General features: G+C 37.6%; 2 protein-coding genes across 3 annotated transcripts in view; both read right to left on the bottom strand.

Annotated features, from left to right (window-relative positions):
• Nucleotides 1-19,161, bottom strand: part of ndrg3b (ndrg family member 3b) — a 1,230,027-nt gene that overhangs the window by 695,868 nt on the left and 514,998 nt on the right. The window lies entirely within an intron of this gene.
• Nucleotides 1-19,161, bottom strand: part of id1 (inhibitor of DNA binding 1, HLH protein) — a 739,503-nt gene that overhangs the window by 293,338 nt on the left and 427,004 nt on the right. The window contains exon 1 of one of the 2 annotated variants that reach the window (XM_051932935.1): nucleotides 16,732-16,742. The exons of the other annotated variant lie outside the window; for it this stretch is intronic. The gene's annotated coding sequence lies outside the window, so the exon portion shown is untranslated. Of the gene's footprint in view, nucleotides 1-16,731; nucleotides 16,743-19,161 lie in introns of those variants that run through there. 2 annotated transcript variants of the gene reach the window in all.

Here is a 19,161-nt window from a genome sequence, read left to right as displayed (position 1 = left end):
ATGCATTTTATTGCTATTTTGCAATAGTATTATGCAATATTATTATATTAATTTAAGTTGATTTTGCTTATTGTTGGATTATAGTGTACTGTCTATTTAAATGTGCTTATGTTCCCTGTTCTTTGTGGGTGGAGCTCCAGGAGATGGGACAACCATGACATCACAACTCCGAAGCTTTTGTTCTAGCCATATAAGTGTGCTGTGAAGACTCAGAAGCTGGAGACCATCGATTTATATTGGAGTGTTGTGAGTATTACTGTCTTTATTGGACTTACTAGTTTCTGTTTCTTTGTTGCTCTGTTTTATTATTTTAATATTTTATACACTGTATATGTTATAAAATATGTTATATTTTTGTGAAATTTATGCTTATTTGTGAGACTTTGTTCCCTTTCTGGGCCTGTGAAGCTGGAAGCATGCCATTGGAGCTGAGATTCAGCCCTCAGGGGTGAGACCTTTTCCAGGCAGACATCGGAGGCCTGGCCTGGCCAAGGAAGCTTTTTTGAGACCTCATACCCATTTTGTCATGTGGAAGACTTGAAGAAAAAAAAAAACTGTTTCGTTCAACACACTTTGAGGTAGAAGTTTATTCTTATCTCATACATCCACAAAATTTTATTCCAGAACATGTATTGGCTCATCTCTGTCCTACACCAGTATTTTTATTTGTGATGCTGATGATGGCTTTGCCGCAGCATTGTGGTTTTCGCAGATATTTATCTTTCCAAGTATTATGCAAACAGTAGTTATAATAACTTTTTGATTACACTATGGAAAAGGTTAATGATTCCAGTGACAATTGGCTGAGTTTCTCTTCACAGCTCTTATCATTTTTCACTCATTAACTGCATTTTTGTTCCTCTGCTGGTATAGTCATTACACCAGTGGACTCTACCTTTTGAAGATATACCAGGTTGTCTGTAAATGGACAGGTTGTTTTAAATGGACAGTTTTGTGGTCTTCATGCTAGTTTAGGCCTATCCATTCTAGATTAGGGCACCAAAGGAAACACAAATGCTTCATCCAACACTGTACATTCTGAGTTCTTTTGTTTGTGTACTATCAATTAATAATTTTCAAATACTTGCACTGATCTGAAATTACAGTTACATGTTTTAACCATATAAAATGAATGTTTATTTTGCTTTACCTGTGTAAATACTGTAACTAACAAACAACATTTTGTTCATTGTTATAGTTTGTAGTACCTCTCTGTTAGATACAAGGTGAAAACTGTAAGGGAACATGACAAAGATTTGCAGATTCTCAGATCATGATCTTTTCTCTTTCAGGAGATGACTGAAGCTTCCAAAGAAGAACAAAGCCCTGGAGAAAAAATGGAAAGAGTGCAGACTGGCCCAGCCCAGTAAGGTCAGCCCCAACAAAGATATCAATTTCAGAAACTGTTCAACAAATACCTTGCCAACATAGCTAAAGGCATTATTACAAAAAGAGTCCCAAGACTGAAGATTAGGGAACAAACCCTATGGAAAACCTGAAGAGGCAGACAGTTAACTCTATTTGTTATATGAAAAGTAGTCAACTCTGTAAATTGAGAATAAGCAAAACAGTGATTTTTTCTTAAATATGATCTACTATTTATAATCTGCTTCTGTAATAAAGATATTTTACTGTTCTGGGGGATGGAAACTCTATTGAAGGAAATGGTGTTCAGGCTGATTGAACACTCTAACAGTCAGAGCACATGTTTTATTATGTTGGACATGATTCTTACTAAAAAAATATGAATATACTGTAAAATTGTTTTTTTTATTTTGTTTAGTGTGACTTGAACAAAAGATTTGACAGATGTAGGACAAATTTAGTGCCATGTATTTTTTCTGTTTAACGCAAAGACTTCTTTCCAGACAAATAATAGATAGATAGATAGATAGATAGATAGATAGATAGATAGATAGATAGATAGATAGATAGATAGATAGATAGATAGATAGATAGATAGATAGATAGATAGATAGATAGATAGATATTTTATTAATAATGAGCAGATTCTCAAATTCTTCATTACTTTTAGCATTTACAATATAGTTGCAATCCATGCTTTATACCCTAAGGCTGCTGTTTATTTTGCTGTACCTACACACATGTATCACTCTTATTATTCAGACAATTGGAAAATTCATAGTAGTTGGGAAACACGTTTTTGGTTAACAATAAAGGCACAAAATAAGGTGACACTATGGAAAACTAATAATGGACACATAACACGCTTGTAATGCTCTCCTCCATCTTCACAATTTTTCCTACATACGTAAGCCTGATCCAGGCATAATAGGAGTCATGGGCAGGAATACAGCATAAGCTATCCAAACAGTCCTCCTCTCCCCTGTAACAAATAACTTTCACCACATTTTGTAAGGAGGAGAACAGACATTAACAGTGTGATTCATCTCTCTTATGATGTATGTCTACAATTTAAATGGTAATCTGTAGTATTTGGGATGTCCGGGCACTCTGGTTTGGTAAGGCCAGATGCACTTAAACAAGCTACTGTTATATTAGCTGTAAACTTTTTAGCCTCTTAAGTACTCTTGTATGACAGGACAGGAACATTTTATATGGAGTATGTCAGCATTTCTCAACCTTTAAGTATTTGCGACCTGAGTTTTCATAACAGTTTAAATCGCGCCCCCCTAACGTTTTTTTGAAGCCCTAATTAAATTTATTCCTATATTTTTTGCTGCCGATACAAGTTTAAAATTTCCCTACGAATAGCAAAATTACACCACATATGTCAAGATTCGTACCCCCTTTTTTGAGAACCGCTGGAGTATGTCTTTATGTTTAATGCAGTAATACTGAATGTTTATTCACTATTTATACTCCTTAACAAATTGACATAAATCCAAAGGAATACCATTTCTAAAACAGATTCCATGAAAATTCATCCCAGGTGTTGCCCATTAAACATTTTGCAATCCTATTTTCTACATTATGGTGATCTGCCATATACAGTAGTATCTCAGCTACTCTTCTGTGAATGTTAGTAATACAGTCAGTCAGTCAGTCATTTTCCAACCCGCTATATGCTAACACAGGGTCACAGGGGTCTTCCGGAGCCAATCCCAGATAACACAGGCCGCAAGGCAGGAACAAATCTGGGGCATGGCACCAGTCCACCACAAGGCACACACACACCCATCAAGCACACACTACGGACAATTTAGAATCGCCAATGCACCTAACTTGCATGTCTTTGGACTGTGGGAGGAAACCCACACAGACACGGAGAGAACATGCAAACTCCACACAGGGAGGACCCGGGAAGCAAACCCAGGTCTCCTTACTGCGAGGCAGCAGCCCTACCCACTGCGCCACCGTGCCGCCCGTTAGTAATACATCCATCCATCCATCCATTATCCAACCCACTGTATCCTATCTACAGGGTCATGGGGGTCTTCCGGAGCCAATCCCAGATAACACAGGCCGCAAGGCAGGAACAAATCTGGGGCATGGCGCCAGTCCACCACAAGGCACACACACACCCACCAAGCACACATTAGGGACAATTTAGAATTGCCAATGCACCTAACCTGCTTGTCTTTGGACTGTGGGAGGAAACCCACACAGACACGGGGAGAACATGCAAACTCCACACAGGGAGGACCTGGGAAGCAAACCCAGGTCTCCTTACTGCGAGGCAGCAGCCCTATCCACTGCGCCACCGTGCCGCCCATTAGTAATATATGTTTTTACATAATATTACAATGCTCTGTCTTATGCTATGCATGCTTGAGACAAAACAAACAAATGAAAAGTGACGATTTTTCAGAGGAAGGCAACCAAGTTAAATGAAAGCAAAGTCTCATGGCAGAAGTACTGCAGGGTATTAATATGATCTTCACAGAATATTTTATGTAGAGTTAAATAATTAATTGATCTCTTCCAAATAGGTTTGGATATTTTCAGCAAGTGTGTTGTTTTTATTTTACATTATAGCCTACAAGGCTGCATAAATAATTAATTTAAGGATGCCTTGGGCCTTGCGCCTGTTAATATTGCAATAGTAATGACCTTTGTTATGCTCTGTTGTCTATTTGAAAAATGATAACAGATTTGATTGAATTTAGCAGATACTCTAGACTATTGTATTCATCCCTTTTTTAAAACACTTTTTGTACAGTACTTCAGCATTGCAGGGGAAATGGGCTCTACAATGATATCACCGGTTGCAAAGGACAAAACCTGGTCTGAACAGGATACCAGAGTAATCTAAGTATCTTCTACACACATCCACATTATCTCATTGTGTACTGTCTGAGAGTCAGTAAATAACTTTACACAAAGAGGAACCCAAAGCTCCTGAATGATGAATCAGATAGAAACAAGGAGACCAAAACCAAAGACAGTGACCAGGCATATCCTGGAATCAAGATTTCTAGAGCTGTGAGACAGCAGCACTTAACATGGTGCCACTGTAACATCCTCTTACTCTTATACTGTGACAGGTGAATTTTAATTTTAAGCAGCACTACATTGTGCTTCTTGGACTACAACTACCACATCCATCATTGGTTCAGTTTAATGCAAATTAGAGTCACAGTGACCAGAGCCCACCCCAGCAGCATCATGTACAAGCCAGGAATCAGCTACAGGTGGGCAGCCAGTCTACATTAAAGTACACCTTCACATTCACACAGTTGCAGAGCTGCTCAACCCACATGTCCTTGGGATGTGGAAAGTGAATTAGAATAGTTAAAGTGGAACCCACATAGGCAATGACTAGACCAGAATTTGACAACAGCATAAACCACCATGGCACCATGCTTGCTTGGTTGCCTCCCAATTATTTGAAACTTCTAATTAAATCTACTGAGCAAATTGTAATTCACTAAGCAGGTACTCTGAGGATTTTAGACGTGCGTGCAGCTTCACCAAAATAGAAGAATAATTCCCTTGGTGAAGGCTTCCAGGATATTTGCAAGGTCATTGTCAGGGATACTTACTAAAGGATGCCTTAGAGATGCCATGCACAGCCGCGTTCTCGCATATAATGCTATACCTGTATTCAGAGTGAAAGCAGCCAATCACTAGAACACTTGAGCATTAAAACAATTTGAAAAGAACGGGCCGTTCAGCCTAACAAAGCTTGTCAATCCTATACACCTAATTTCTCCAAAATGTGAAGGTCTGAGAGTCCCAAATGTGATCTCACTAGTTGAGGTTGAGAGAAAAACATAGTAGTGTAACCAGGAGTTTCCTCAAATTAAGTCTGTATTGTCCATGGTGAGAAGTCTGCTTGCTCTCCATGTGTTTCCACCCATACTCCATATCAAATATGCAAAGAAAAAATGGCAGATGTTGATACTTATCTTATACTTAACTGTATACCGTATATTCTAAACGTCCTCTTTGGGATTAATAATGTTTATTTAATCTAATTTTATCTAATTGTATCTAATCTAATCTATACAGGAACAACATTAATAGAGACTTCTCAGTTGTAATAGTAACTTGCAGCATCTGTGGCACATTGCTTAGCTAAGATCCAATTTGTCAAAGACAGGAGAGGTTGTGTTCATTACACTGGGTTATGTTTTTGATGCCCTGGGCTTCAGAATGCTTCAGTCACTGAGGCTGACATTTTCTAGTCCATCCTCCTGGCGGTATTTCTGCCTTTTCTGCCTTCCTTTCAACCTCTACTCTTTGTCTTCCAAGATGCTTCTTCTGTTTTTTTATGGAAGGCGACCACAAAGCCCATTTTCATTCAATCAATCTGGAAATGTGAGCTATTATGGTCTGTTCCTCTTGTAGAAGAAGAATGTTCTCCTCAGCACCATGTATTTTGTGTGTTTAGTAAATTAGAATTTTTATAATAACTATTTTGTAACTTGCCAGTGAGAGACGCTTTGGCTTATGAACTAACAAAAATATGTTATTCCAGGGTTCAGGAGAAATAGTGTCCACATGAATAAAATGTAAGCTGTTTCTTGTTTTCCCTTTCTCAGAGTGAATGTTTGAGGGACAAGGTCACAAGGCTGCAGAAAGTACATGTAGTTTATGCAAAGGCGTCTCTCCTGTGCTTAGCTTCCAAAACACAGATAATGCTTAGCTCAATAGACATATTGTTTAACTTTACTGTTTTGATAAGGATGTTCTTTCTGTCTTATTAATCATGAGATGCTGAAGTATAAAAAACCCCTCCTGGCTTTTGATCGGGGTTCAATTGAGCTTTGCGGCAATAAGTTATGCTCTTTTGGATCTCTACTTACTGTGACTCCGAATGAATAAACAAGGGAATTGAGAAAATATTATCTGTCTGCTTTTTAGTGTGCCTTTTTCGTCCACACTCTTAATTGGGAATTAACATCATTTTTGCTTTTAAAAAGCCCAGTCATCAACATGTCCAATTCAAATTTGTGCATATGCTATATTTCACCTACTGTAAACATTTTACTATGGACCTTTTTAAAGATTCCCCTTTGTTTACTTTGTCTTTGTGAAACCCTTGGTACTTTTTAAAATTTCTACTAGGAATGCCCTGAGGTTTCAGCCTTTTAAAGAGCTGTGCTGCAGTTTCTTTCTTCTATCCTCTACTGTGATATCCAATTTACTTTTTAATTTTTCCTTCTTTTGAGTCTTTCTACTGTTTCTCTTTCCTCTGTTCAGTAAAACACTTCTTTTTGGAAACAATTGCTGCAAAGTTAGCCCTAGATTTAAGATGGAAATCTCCCAAATCTCTATCATTTTATTTCTGGAAATGTCCTTTATTGATTATTAATGGTGGCTTATTATTTCTTAGTGGCAATCCAATAAACAACATTTTCTAGTTCACTGTGCCTTCTGTTCCTCATAATTAACTTCTGCTGCATGGGGCTGTGCAGTGGGTACTATGAGATGGGTACCAGTGGGTGGGTGTTTTTCTATGCGTTTTCACAGTAATGTTTGATTTGCTCTAATCTGTATTTGCATATTTATTCAATAAAAACTTCATAATAGAAAAGGATAAAAAGGGAACAAAGACGGCATGGAGCAGAAGAATTACCTGGTAGAGCTGGAGTGTAAGAGGAATCCCCACTGGTAAAAAGGAAAATCTCTGTGAAAGCAAGTGTGATGAAACTTTAAGTGTGCTGCATGCTCTGGAAGAAGACTGTCCTCACTACCACTACCATCCACATAACAAACTGGGTTTGTCTAAGCACATTAGCCCAGTTGGACAAATGTACCAGAAGTCCAAAGGATTCTAGTTACAGTCTGGGCCTGAATTTATGTTGAGGAGGAAGGTAGTCTTCCTGTATGGTTACTTTGAGGAGGTAAGGTTGGGCATTGAGAGTGTCATGAAGCAAAAGAGTGCCAGGACCATCTGCTATGTTTTTCAATCACCCAGAGTCAAAATGTGGCATATACTGTATAGCTGGCAACACACATACTATTTATTTTGATCAGAAAGGTAGGACAGTGGTCAGTGCTGCTGCCTAAAATTTGGAGTTTCAATCCAGACCTAGTCATTGTTTGGGTAGAATTTGCATGTTCTCCCATATGTGCATTGGTGTTCTCTGGGTATTCGAAGTTCACATTAACTTAATTAATACTTATAAGTCTCCCCAGTAAAACTCTGCTTTGTAGTGTGTGGAAATGTGTCCTGTGATTGGCTGACTGCCCACTCAGAGTTAGCTCCTGCCTCATATTCTGCTGCTGCCAGGTAGTTTCCATTGCACCATCAGCCTAAAACGAATTAAGCAAGGTCAATAATTAATTAGCAATTGGTTGCACACATTGTGAAGGCTTACCCAGCTGCAAAGACTGGGTACAAGAGAAATGAATATCCATGTGGGCAGTGAGGGGACAGCTCAGGTTGAGACAAAGGAGAAGGTAGTGGTGCACTTGTATCCAGTGCCCTAGAAGTAATAATGTATGCTGTTAAAGACAGCACCAGCATGAAAGAGAGTGAGACCGAGGAGGATCTGGAAGTAATTTCCCAAAGGCAGTAGAGGGCAGGTGATCCAGTTTGAGCTAGGTGTCAAAACAGAAGGATTGACTGGAAATCATTTATAACTCATTGCATGTTTGTGGGAATGACCCCTGACTGGAGTGAGACTGATTTGCCTTTTAAAAGCAAACAGATCAGAAGACCTGCAAAAGACACAGTAATCTGAAGGATTCATGGGGTTCAGGAGGGCAGAGATATCAACAGAACATTTATGTAGCCAAAAGTAAGACTATTCCTGACCTCAAATTGCACTCTGAGACATCAGGCTAGCCCAGACAGCTAATTTAAGGCTCAAAATCAATAAAACGTTTTAGGTGAAGACTCACTAGAAGAATTGTGAGGATTGTGAGAGACCAAAACAGATATGGGGGATGGATAAGGTAATACGTTAGTGGTTTCAGAGAGCTGGCCGCAGATGGTAGACAGGGGTTCAGTGATCTGTGAAAACAGGCTTGGCGGGGTAAGTAGCAGCCTATTTTACTTTATCTTGATTCATTGTTTTTTAATTTCTCTGCCTCCTAGCTCTCCACCTTCCCTTATCATTTAACTTGATTTTCGACTTTGTGCAGCTTTTTGCTTCATATTTGATCTATCTGATCACCTCATCTTTTTTCTAGAGATGTTGACTATTTTGTGCAGAGATTACTTTATTTTTTCCTAAGATGAGATATTATGAAACAGTATTGTGGCTTCCCAGAAATGAATTTGTTTCATTTTTGGAATTTTTGTATTTGAATTTCTTATTATTTTTTATTTTATGTTTATTAATATGACATCACTACAACATAATTTTATGTTGTAGTTTTTTAAACTGTGGCTGCCATTTTGTAACTATCTTTCCATTGATATGGTCATGTTGTTTACACAGAGGTCACATAATATATTAAATCATCATCTGAGGCTTATTTAAGATGGCAGTATGTTTCTGTTGTCATCCTAGTGTTGGATCAATTCTGAAGACACAAATTACATGTTAGTGTGAATTAAAAGAAAGTTTTTCTTGTTTAGTTATAAGCTTCAGTTCTTATTTGTGTGCTCCTTTTTGGTTTCTGCATTTAGTTTGTTTTCTGTAATTATTGAATTATTGCCTGTTCCCTGACCAAATACTTGTCTTACCCAAATGGTGTTTTCCATCTCCAGCAACCAGCCATGAAGCAATAAACAACAATGCCCCAGTTAAACAAGGAGTGACACCAATTGGCAGAAACCCACTCAAAGTCAAAAAACAAAATGGCATTTCCAGAATCACAATAAAACTAAATAAATAATAGAAAAATAAAACATTCATGTTCAAAAACTACACTAATACTGAACAACATTAAAACATCCATGAAAAAATCTTACTCATGTTGCATAACCCACATGTTAGTTATCCAGTGTGAATGCTAGGGGTCACCAATGAGTCCCAAATCCCAAACACGAACACACCAACACAGTCGCAGGTTCAAATAAAGGGTGTTTTATCACAATCACCTGAAATATACACAAGCATCAAAACAAGTTCTCTTTTCTTTCTTTCTCCTCCTCTCCTCTAATTTCATTACCATGATGCTCTCTTCCAGTCGAGTGCTGTCTTCCTTCCTCCCAGCTCTGACTCGCCTGGAAAAGGTAGAGTGTTTCCTTTTATTGAGGACCCAGGACTACTTCCAGTGCTGGGGCTTCAGCTGTTGGAAGCACTTCCAGGTCATACAGAAGTCCCAAATAGTTGGGAGTGTAACTCCCTGCACCGCCCTCTTGTGGCACCTGCAGACCTCACCAGGGCTCTGTTACCAGACTACAATTACTGGTATTCCCTGCTGGTGTCCTAACAGGCAACGTCATCCAGGGCTGCTACTATCTAGCTTCATGGGGGAATAAACAGCCCTTAGAGACAGTCTTTCCCTGCCATCCCCCTTTGTCCTGGCCAGGGAAGGTATTGTAAGTACAGTAATCCCTCGCTATATCGCGCTTCGCCTTTCGCGGCTTCACTCCATCGCGGATTTTATATGTAAGCATATTTAAATATATATCGCGGATTTTTCGCTGCTTCGCGGGTTTCTGAGGACAATGGGTCTTTTAATTTCTGGTACATGCTTCCTCAGTTGGTTTGCCCAGTTGATTTCATACAAGGGATGCTATTGGCAGATGGCTGAGAAGCTACCCAACTTACCTTTCTTTCTCTCTCTCTTGCGCTGACTATCTGTGATCCTGACGTAGGGGGTGTGAGCAGGGGGGCTGTTCGCACACCTAGACGATACGGACGCTCGTCTGAAAATGCTGAAAGATTATCTTCACGTTGCTACCTTCTGTGTGCAGCTTTTAAGTATGCTGCACGGTGCTTCGCATACTTAAAAGCTCGAAGGGCACGTATTGATTTTTTTATCTGTCTCTCTCTCTGCTCCTGACGGAGGGGGTGTGAGCTGCCGCCTTCAACAGCTTTGTGCCGCGGTGCTTCGCATACTTACAAGCCAAACAGCCCTATTGATTTTTTTGCTCCTTTGAAGAGGAAGATATGTTTGCATTCTTTTAATTGTGAGACTGAACTATCATCTCTGTCTTGTCATTGAGCACAGTTTAAACTTTTGAAAAAGAGACAAATGTTTGTTTGCAGTGTTTGAATAACGTTCCTGTCTCTCTACAGCCTCATGTGTTTCTGCGCAAATCTGTGACCTAAGCATGACAATATAAAAATAACCATATAAACATATGGTTTCTACTTCGCGGATTTTCTTATTTCGCGGGTGGCTCTGGAACGCAACCCCCGCGATGGAGGAGGGATTACTGTATATCTGGTTTGGATTGCCTGTCCATCTGCCTGGGAGCTTCCCTTCCAGGTAAGGAACTTTCTCCTCTCTTGGCCAGGGTGTCCATCCATCTATCTGGGGCCTCCCGACTTGGAAAGGAACCTTTCTCTCTCTTGGTCAGGACACTTGTCCATCCGCCTTGGGCCTCCTGTCCGAGCAAGGAATCTTCCCCACTACCGGATGCCTGTCTATCCCTTATGGCACTTATACTAGTTACATGCTCACAACATACAGTACAAACCGTATGTATTTTTTGCTAAATATTGATAAATAAACAATTCTGGAAAATCAGAGTAGTGCTATGTATTCACTTGGATTTATGTGCTTTATTGAATTATATTTTTTTAGATTTTTATATCTTTCTGTTAAATTTCAGTGATACTGGAAGTAATCCTTGATGACCCATTTTTGGGGCCTAGTCAGGCCAGAGCCTCCAGGTGGTAGTTAAAACGAGTAAGCTGGACTGGATGAGTCAATTCTAGACAGGCCTTTAATGTCCTGGCCTGGCTTTATGGTCTCTTTGGAGACCTCACTCCCCTTTTGTCATGTGTGAGACTCCATTTTGTAACAAGTAGTACTGTATACAAAAGGAAGTATGTTCAAAGAGATGACTCTTGACCAATGAATGAGGGTCATATTCAGTGACATAAGAGCATGCCCTGTACAGCACTGTGCTGATACTCCTGAAGCTGCATGGTCCTGCCTCTCATCCACTATGCTCTGCTGCTCTACAGATGCTGCACTTAGCTGCACTTTAGCAAAGCATGTAGCATGTGCGAGTGTCTGACACATGGACAAAGTTACATTGCATTCCTAACTAACCTTCTGTTTACTGCTTGATAACTATTGTTAACTCTACTCCATGAGTGTTTGAAATTTGCCGCCCTTGTAAAATAAAAAATGCCAAGTTAATTCATTGACTATTTTAAACTAAAGGACATCAAATCAACATATTCTAACTATAATGACATCTTGTTTAAATTCTTTTCAAAGACATTTTATTTGAAAATATTAAATAGATGCTATTGCAATATTTTACCAGACAAAATCTATTAAAGCAACTGATAAGTTGTTCAGTCTTACAATATCTGTTTTCTAACAGATCTACTGTCATTTAGCTGTAATGTCAACAATGTGCCACCAGGTGGTGGTACAGGATCTCTTGTAGCAGATAAAGCAGTCTACATCTTTCCAGTTAAAAGTTCAGCACTCAGTGGAGGATTCCAAATATAACACAGAAGAAATTGCCAGACAGCATCATTTTGATATATGGAAGACAAATACTAAATACTGGCAAAGCAACAAAGAAGAGATTTTAGCATGTAAACAAGTGAGTTCTTTGTTTATGTTATGTCATAAGCTTTGGGATAGTGAATAAGCTTTGGCCTAGCCATAATGATTTTAAGTATGATTTTTCTTTCAGGAAAGCCATTTTATTTTTCCTGAAAGTTTCAGAGTGGCCAATGCAATAGCAAAATGTCAAATCTATGATATATATAGTAATTGCTTCTTTAGTTCCATTTAAGGTTTTTTGAGATGTGACCTCACTAAAAACTATCACATAATTGTTTTACATTTTAATTAGTACAACATTTCAGAAGAAGTAGGTTTTGATTGTGAGGGTCGTAGTTAACAAGGGCCTGGGGTTCATTTTTCTGAGGATACTTCAGTTTTCCTTCCATATCCTAAAGACCTAGGAGGCTCATTGTTAGTTCCAAATTGCTCTAGATCTAAATTTTGTGTGTGTGTGTGTGTGTGTGTGTGTGTCTGTGTGTGTCTGTGTGTATGTTTATGTGTACTATGAGGTTGGTTCCACCCTGTGGCCACATATCTGCTCTCCAAAACTGTAAGTCAGATAAGTGGGTTAGAAAATTGACAAATGGATGCTAATCAGCATGAAACAGTTTTAACTGACTATATGCCTGTCCCATCAGAGCTTGTCTGCAGTCTTATGCAAAAAACAAGATTCATCCATCTTTTCATTTTATCTAAATCTTAAAGAGCATAAGTATTATGTTAACACTGTACCACTAGACTGGTGTATCACCCAAGACAGATCTATTGAAGGATCCATGCAAATGTAAGTACGCACTCACATCGGGTATTTTAAGAGACACACAATAACAGCATGTTTATAGACTAGGGAAGAAAGAATTAATACAGGAAAGTAACAAAAATATTCCAGAAAACAAAGCACAAAAACCTATCGATCTTGCTGGGTCTAACTAATCGCACGCTTCTGCCTCACCACCCATATTTGGGTGATTCACATCATTGTATCAAAACACGTAGCAAACACTTGTCTCTCTCCATGTGTTTGTTTCATTTGAACAAACCTGGCACCTCTGATTCTAGACTCCGTGAACAGCAGGAGGTGGTGTGTCTCCAAAGGCTAAGAGGTTACACGTTCAGATTTCTCCCTGGAGTGTTTCTGAGGACAATACTGACCTTCTGGAATATTATTCTTTAATATCCTTTAGGTAAGGTGCTATATAAACTGAATTGTTATAATGTTTACCTTTTTTATACTGAATGAAACTACAGGTGTCTATTTTTATTGTCTTTTAAACACAGTAAATTTCAGACATGGGCTGTTTCTCCGATTACTTTTGAATCATGTTTGTCCATCATGCCCATTTCCTTGTTTTGGTTTGTTTTCACCTGTTTTCAAATATCACATCTGATCTCAAGCAGAGCTATCTTTCTGTTTAGCTTAATGTCTAATGCAATAGATGTGTTCAAGAGTGGCACGGTGGGTGGCATTCCTGACTCACAGCACTTAGCTTGTCCTCAGTGAGGAGTGGGCCTGTCTTCCTTGTGTAATTATAACTTTCAGATTAGATTTCCTCCCACTGTCTAACAATATGATATTACCACAATTGCTGCCTCTAAATACATGTATGCCCATAATATACATGAGTGCACCCTGCTAGGAAGTGGCACACACCCAGGATTGATACCTACCTGGTATCGTATTGCTGCCAGCACAGGCTTTTCCAGCTTGGAAAAATCCAGTTAAAAAAAAAAAGAATGGATATTTATTCTTTGTGTGTTTTTCTTCATCTTGTGATATGAGCTATTGTTAAAGACATCATAATATTTAGATACAAATAACTGATATTTTTTCTGTGTGTGCATTTGCACATTTTTGGTGTTAAATGAATGAGCTGTTTGTTTGCCAATAAACCATTATACCAAGTAAAGGTGCAGAGTACTTTATGCAGTTGCATATTCAGTCACATAAAGAATTGCTACAGTAAAGTGGGTCTGAAAATAGATGGCTTGGTGATTCCAAGAATGAAAATGTCTTCCAATTGCTGCAATGATAGCATTCAAATAACAAGACCATTCTGAATGATATATTTTCATAATGGTCCGTTTTGTCTTGGTAGAGTATAATTTTACTCTACTTTCACCTTTTGTATTATTAATATGTAGCCTTTGTCAGAATGCCTCAAATCTCCCAGACTCACCACTGTTTATAAGGTACTGTACCATATAACTTCTCCCCACCTTCCCTTCTACATCTATAACCTCAGGCAATTAGGTATAATAAAAGACAAGCAGGAGTTAAGTTACAATTTAAACAATGTATTATTGATAATATTCATAAATAATAACAATATGCAAAGTACATTTGAATATTGGCAACCATACAACCTGATAAATGGTGATGTGTAGTTTCCGGCAGCACACAGACTTGTTAGTTATTTAAAATGTGTCTAGTTAAGGCATCATTGGTGGTCAGCTTTCTTTAGAACAGGCCGCATGCCTGTCTCAATATGGCTGCCAAGCTGTCCTCGTCATTGTGTTGTCCTTTTCAGTTCATGGTGTGTGAGATGGTCATTCATCAGTTTGGTAAGAGAAAGAGAGAGTGAGGAAGTGAGCAAATTTATAGGTTTTCTGTCCAACCCCTACAGCCAATAGGACGTCATGGAACTTAGAGGCTTCTGATACAAGCCAATTCCAAACAGCCATACTTCAGACCAATGGGGGAATAGAACATCTTAACACCTGCCATCCCCCAAAACCATATGTTAAGGTAAAGCTTGGCAGTTAGGCAGCCTGGCTTTGTGTGGGGGTTGACTGAGAATCCTGCAGAGAAACACTTACCAAACTTGTTTGAGGCACTTCCCCCCCAACCTTATCATAAAATTCACTTTCCTGACTTAGTCCGGGTGGGGGAATATGAATGTTTCTCACTAATGTAACACTAATATTACATTCTAAGTCTAAGTTACAAATAAAGACATACAAAATATTTATCATCTTGCATGCAAAATTTCACATCACAACATGATCATAATCAGAATTTTTTTTTTGCCTTTGATTGGAGGTAATCAATTATTATCTTCTATTGGCTCAGTGGCCTCTAGTCTGAATTCCAGTCATAATTATAACCTAAGGATTTACCTCATCCTATGAGAATGAGTCATATGTTTCATATATCATCTGCAGTTAATATGATATTCATTGAATGTTCTTGGGCTGATCTCAGTAAAAGGCTGTTTGTGACTGATGGAGATGATATATGTGCCATTAACTACAGTAAATAATCGAATTCATGAAGCACTTGATAGCCTGTGTAAAATAAATACTTGTAGATGCATTGTGACATCAGAACCTCTTCTTGTGACTGATTTATTATGAATTCAGTTCTTAAACAAGGAAAATAGTGATTGCATTTACTCCAGATAGAACTGTGTTTCTATTTTGTGAACATCCTGCTTCCACTTAACTATCCAAGTGTGTTAGCTACAAAAGGCAAGTCACTCATTTATGATTATGAGGTTTAGATCAGTACAGGCTGCAATGGCTGACTCTGCTGAGATTGGTTAACAGCATGGTCATCATCTCCATCACCAAAAGCAGGATGCACATTCTTCCTGTGGTAATCTATTTTTCTCACACATCCCCAAATCAAGCGTGTTAAGTTCATGGAAGACTGTTCCTTTATAAGTGAGTAAGTGTGCCCTGTCTTGGACTAGCATCACATCTAGAGTTGGTTTTGGGGCTTAAACTGGGTGCTGCCATATGGTGCTCTTCTAACAGAACAAACTCAGTTTTCAGTAAGTACCAGTACTTTTTTATCTGATTAATTCAGCTTTCTACTTCTTTTCATGCACTAAATGTTTAGTGAGCATTTTGTGGGAATCACTCTGTATATGCAGGTAGAATGATCTTCATATCCATATAAAACTGCTACTTTTTCAATAATTTTAAAATAGGGCATTGCTGAATTACCTTATTTCACCATTAATACATGATACATATGTTTCTGATTCTACCTTTTTAAAGCCAAATCTATACTTGCCATTTTGAGATTAGTAATATGAATGACTTCACTGTGGTGGTTATGTACACCACTTGTTTATTCTTTGAATAATTATTTGGTTTTGGACAGCATAGTAAAAATGCAGAGACCCCAGGAGAAAAGCAAATAAATCCAAGTGCACATGAAAGCTCCCAAAACATCAGCTAGTTGAAAATGTACTGTATAATGTATTTCTTAAAACTGCTAAATACATAATTAACTGCCCATTACAAATAAAAAGATATGTTTAACATTTCTTTATACTGATTTTTCTCCTAGATAAGTAAGCTAGAATATTTTTTTCTTTTCCCAGTAAAGAAAATGCAGTGTTAAATTATCTTTGGAAAAGGGTGGATGCCACAACACTAGAGATCACAGCCTTAGAGATTTTCAATTAGATTAAACAGGCATTTCCTTTCAAAAAAAAGGAGAAAAAAACAAGGTCTCTTAAGGCTGCAAATTGCATTTGGGTATTGCTCCAGTCATCTCTTTGTAACATAAAACGAGTTCTCATAAAACCAGCAAAAAAAAAAGGTTTAAAATACAAGCCACTCTAGACAGAATGGGCACCTCCACCAACTATGCCAATATAAAAACCCACATGAAATCAAATCATTTAAATCAGATCATTTAAAAAGTTAGCCGAGATTGTCTTTTGTGTGAAACAATAAATATCAGCAAACCTATACTGAGATCACCTGCAGTGATGACTGAAACTCAGTTCTACTAGCCAAATGCAGATCTGGCAGGCGTTTGTGTTTGCAACTCTATAATGTTCCACTACATATTCTTTGTTTTAACCCTGGGCTATCCTGCCACACCATTTTCCACTTATCTATAAATACTGTATTACAACTAAAAATAAGACCGGTGTAAACACAGAATGTGATAGATAGATAGATAGATAGATAGATAGATAGATAGATAGATAGATAGATAGATAGATAGATAGATAGATAGATAGATAGATAGATAGATAGATAGATAGATAGATAGATAGATAGATAGATAGATAGATAGATAGATAGATAGATAGATAGATGTTTAACTAAGCTCACATCAAGTAAATCACAAGGCTGGTGTCCCTGATATTATAGAACAAATGAAAAGATCTGAGGTTTGGGCTACTATTGCTGATCTTAATCTTCATAACTTTCTCAGGTTTCATTCCAAGGGTTATCTTGAGGAGCGGCAGTAATGCCAGGATATCATAAACAAAAAGAACAGGAAAGATATAGTAATAACCAATCACAATGTTTGTCATGATTATTAAAAACTATTATGAACAGCTTTTTAGACTCATACTATATACTAATGCATTGAGTGTTCATTTTTGATTGATATGCCAAGACCAATGGGGTCCCCCAAACATTTTTATATACATCATTGTAGGATTTGGGGTCTGAAGAACTAAAGGCTGTTTTTATGCAGTAACGTTTAACAATACTTATCAACTAAGTAATTAAACCTAGCCTTTCTTTATTTGATTTCTCCACATTAATCAATTTTCTTCCTTTTCCTAGCCAAGCATGTTGGCTCAAATGTAATTTATTCTAAATCTCTTTTTGTTGTATGAACAGAAAGAAGTAAGAATATTTTGGGCTTGCTAGTTTTTGTATATGTTTCCAATAAAATGTGCTGTCTAAAACAAAGAATACAAATGGAATGAGATCAGACTACTTTATGCACAATACGTTGGACAGTACAGTGGCCATTTTTGTTAAGTAATGGTCTTTAACTACTATCAAGTAAGACTATGAGGAACCTTTTTCTCTTTATCAGATGCTCAGACACTATGTTCTGTGTTGTTACTTCTTAGAGAGCTGCAATACTTTGACATCAATGCTCTTTCACTCTAACTTTATACAGTAAGCTGTATGTATTTTCGTTTTGGCAGACTTTTTAGCTATTTAAAATGAATTCATACTTTAGGATTGTTAACTTCCTTTGTTTTTTTCTGTCTGCCATTCCCATTTTAGATAGTGTGTAGATTTTCTTTTTTCACAAATAAATGATCTTATATGAGTTAATTCCAGTCTTACAGGTTTTCTGGCCCCTGGGTTGCTGAGAAATGTTTTTCACAAAAAACTCTGTACATCTTAAACAGATTATTTTTTTTAAATTGAGTAACATGAGATTTAAGATTAAGTAGGTTTTAAAATGTAATTGCTGCCCAGGAGATCTAATTTAATATATTCATGCTAGGTACTGTATGTTTTAATATTTTTTTTTATTTACAATAGGGTTTAATTAATCAACCTTTTTAAATACGAGTGTTTATTAAAACACACTTAAAATTACAATATTATAATGCATAATGATTCAGGCAAGGCTATAAATGCACACATGTTGACTTACATAACAGTCAACTGGCCAAGTATACAGCAGAAGGAGGAAATTACACATAGCACAGATTAAACAAGAAGATCAAATAGGATTTGAATGTTGAGCTAAAGAGTTATGAAAACTGGTTGCCATAAAGTTCCATTAACAATTTCCATCCATCCATCTTTATTCTGAACTCAGGGTAACAACAACAAAAACAATATTTATTTATGTAGCACGTTTTCATACAAATACTGTAGCTCAAAGTGCTTTACAAAATAAAATAAAAGGAAGCTAATATAAAACAAACAAACAAGATTAGGCAATAATATTATAAAGTATGTAACAAAGAAAAAGGTATGGTTGAGTGGCCAGGAGGACAGAAAAAAAACAAACTCCAGTTAGGCAGGGGTTCCAAGGCCAAAAGACCACCCATTCCGCACTGGTCCTTCTAACATAGATATTCTAAATCAGTCCTTATGATTTGCAGGCTTCACACAGAAGAAATTGAAGATAATGGTGGCCATGTGGACACCTGGGACACCCGCTATTTAATCCATAAACACAGGGGGCAGCATGGTACCTTGATCAGTTGGTGGTGACGCAGATCACCACTACAGAAGAACCAGAAAAGACAGCAGAGAAGAGTACAGATTAGTAGGGAATTACAGAACCCAGAGGAAAATGATAAGTCAATGCCCATAAAAACTAACAAGGATACAACTAAAATGTAGCTACAAAAAAGCCATTTTAAAATAATAGGGTTTTAGCAGTTTTTTAAATTGTTC

Source organism: Erpetoichthys calabaricus, chromosome 10 (assembly GCF_900747795.2).
Source record: "Erpetoichthys calabaricus chromosome 10, fErpCal1.3, whole genome shotgun sequence".
NCBI classification, from domain to species: domain Eukaryota; kingdom Metazoa; phylum Chordata; class Cladistia; order Polypteriformes; family Polypteridae; genus Erpetoichthys; species Erpetoichthys calabaricus.
The sequence above is the reverse complement of the archived record's forward strand: the minus strand, read 5'-3'. Positions and strand labels throughout refer to the sequence as shown.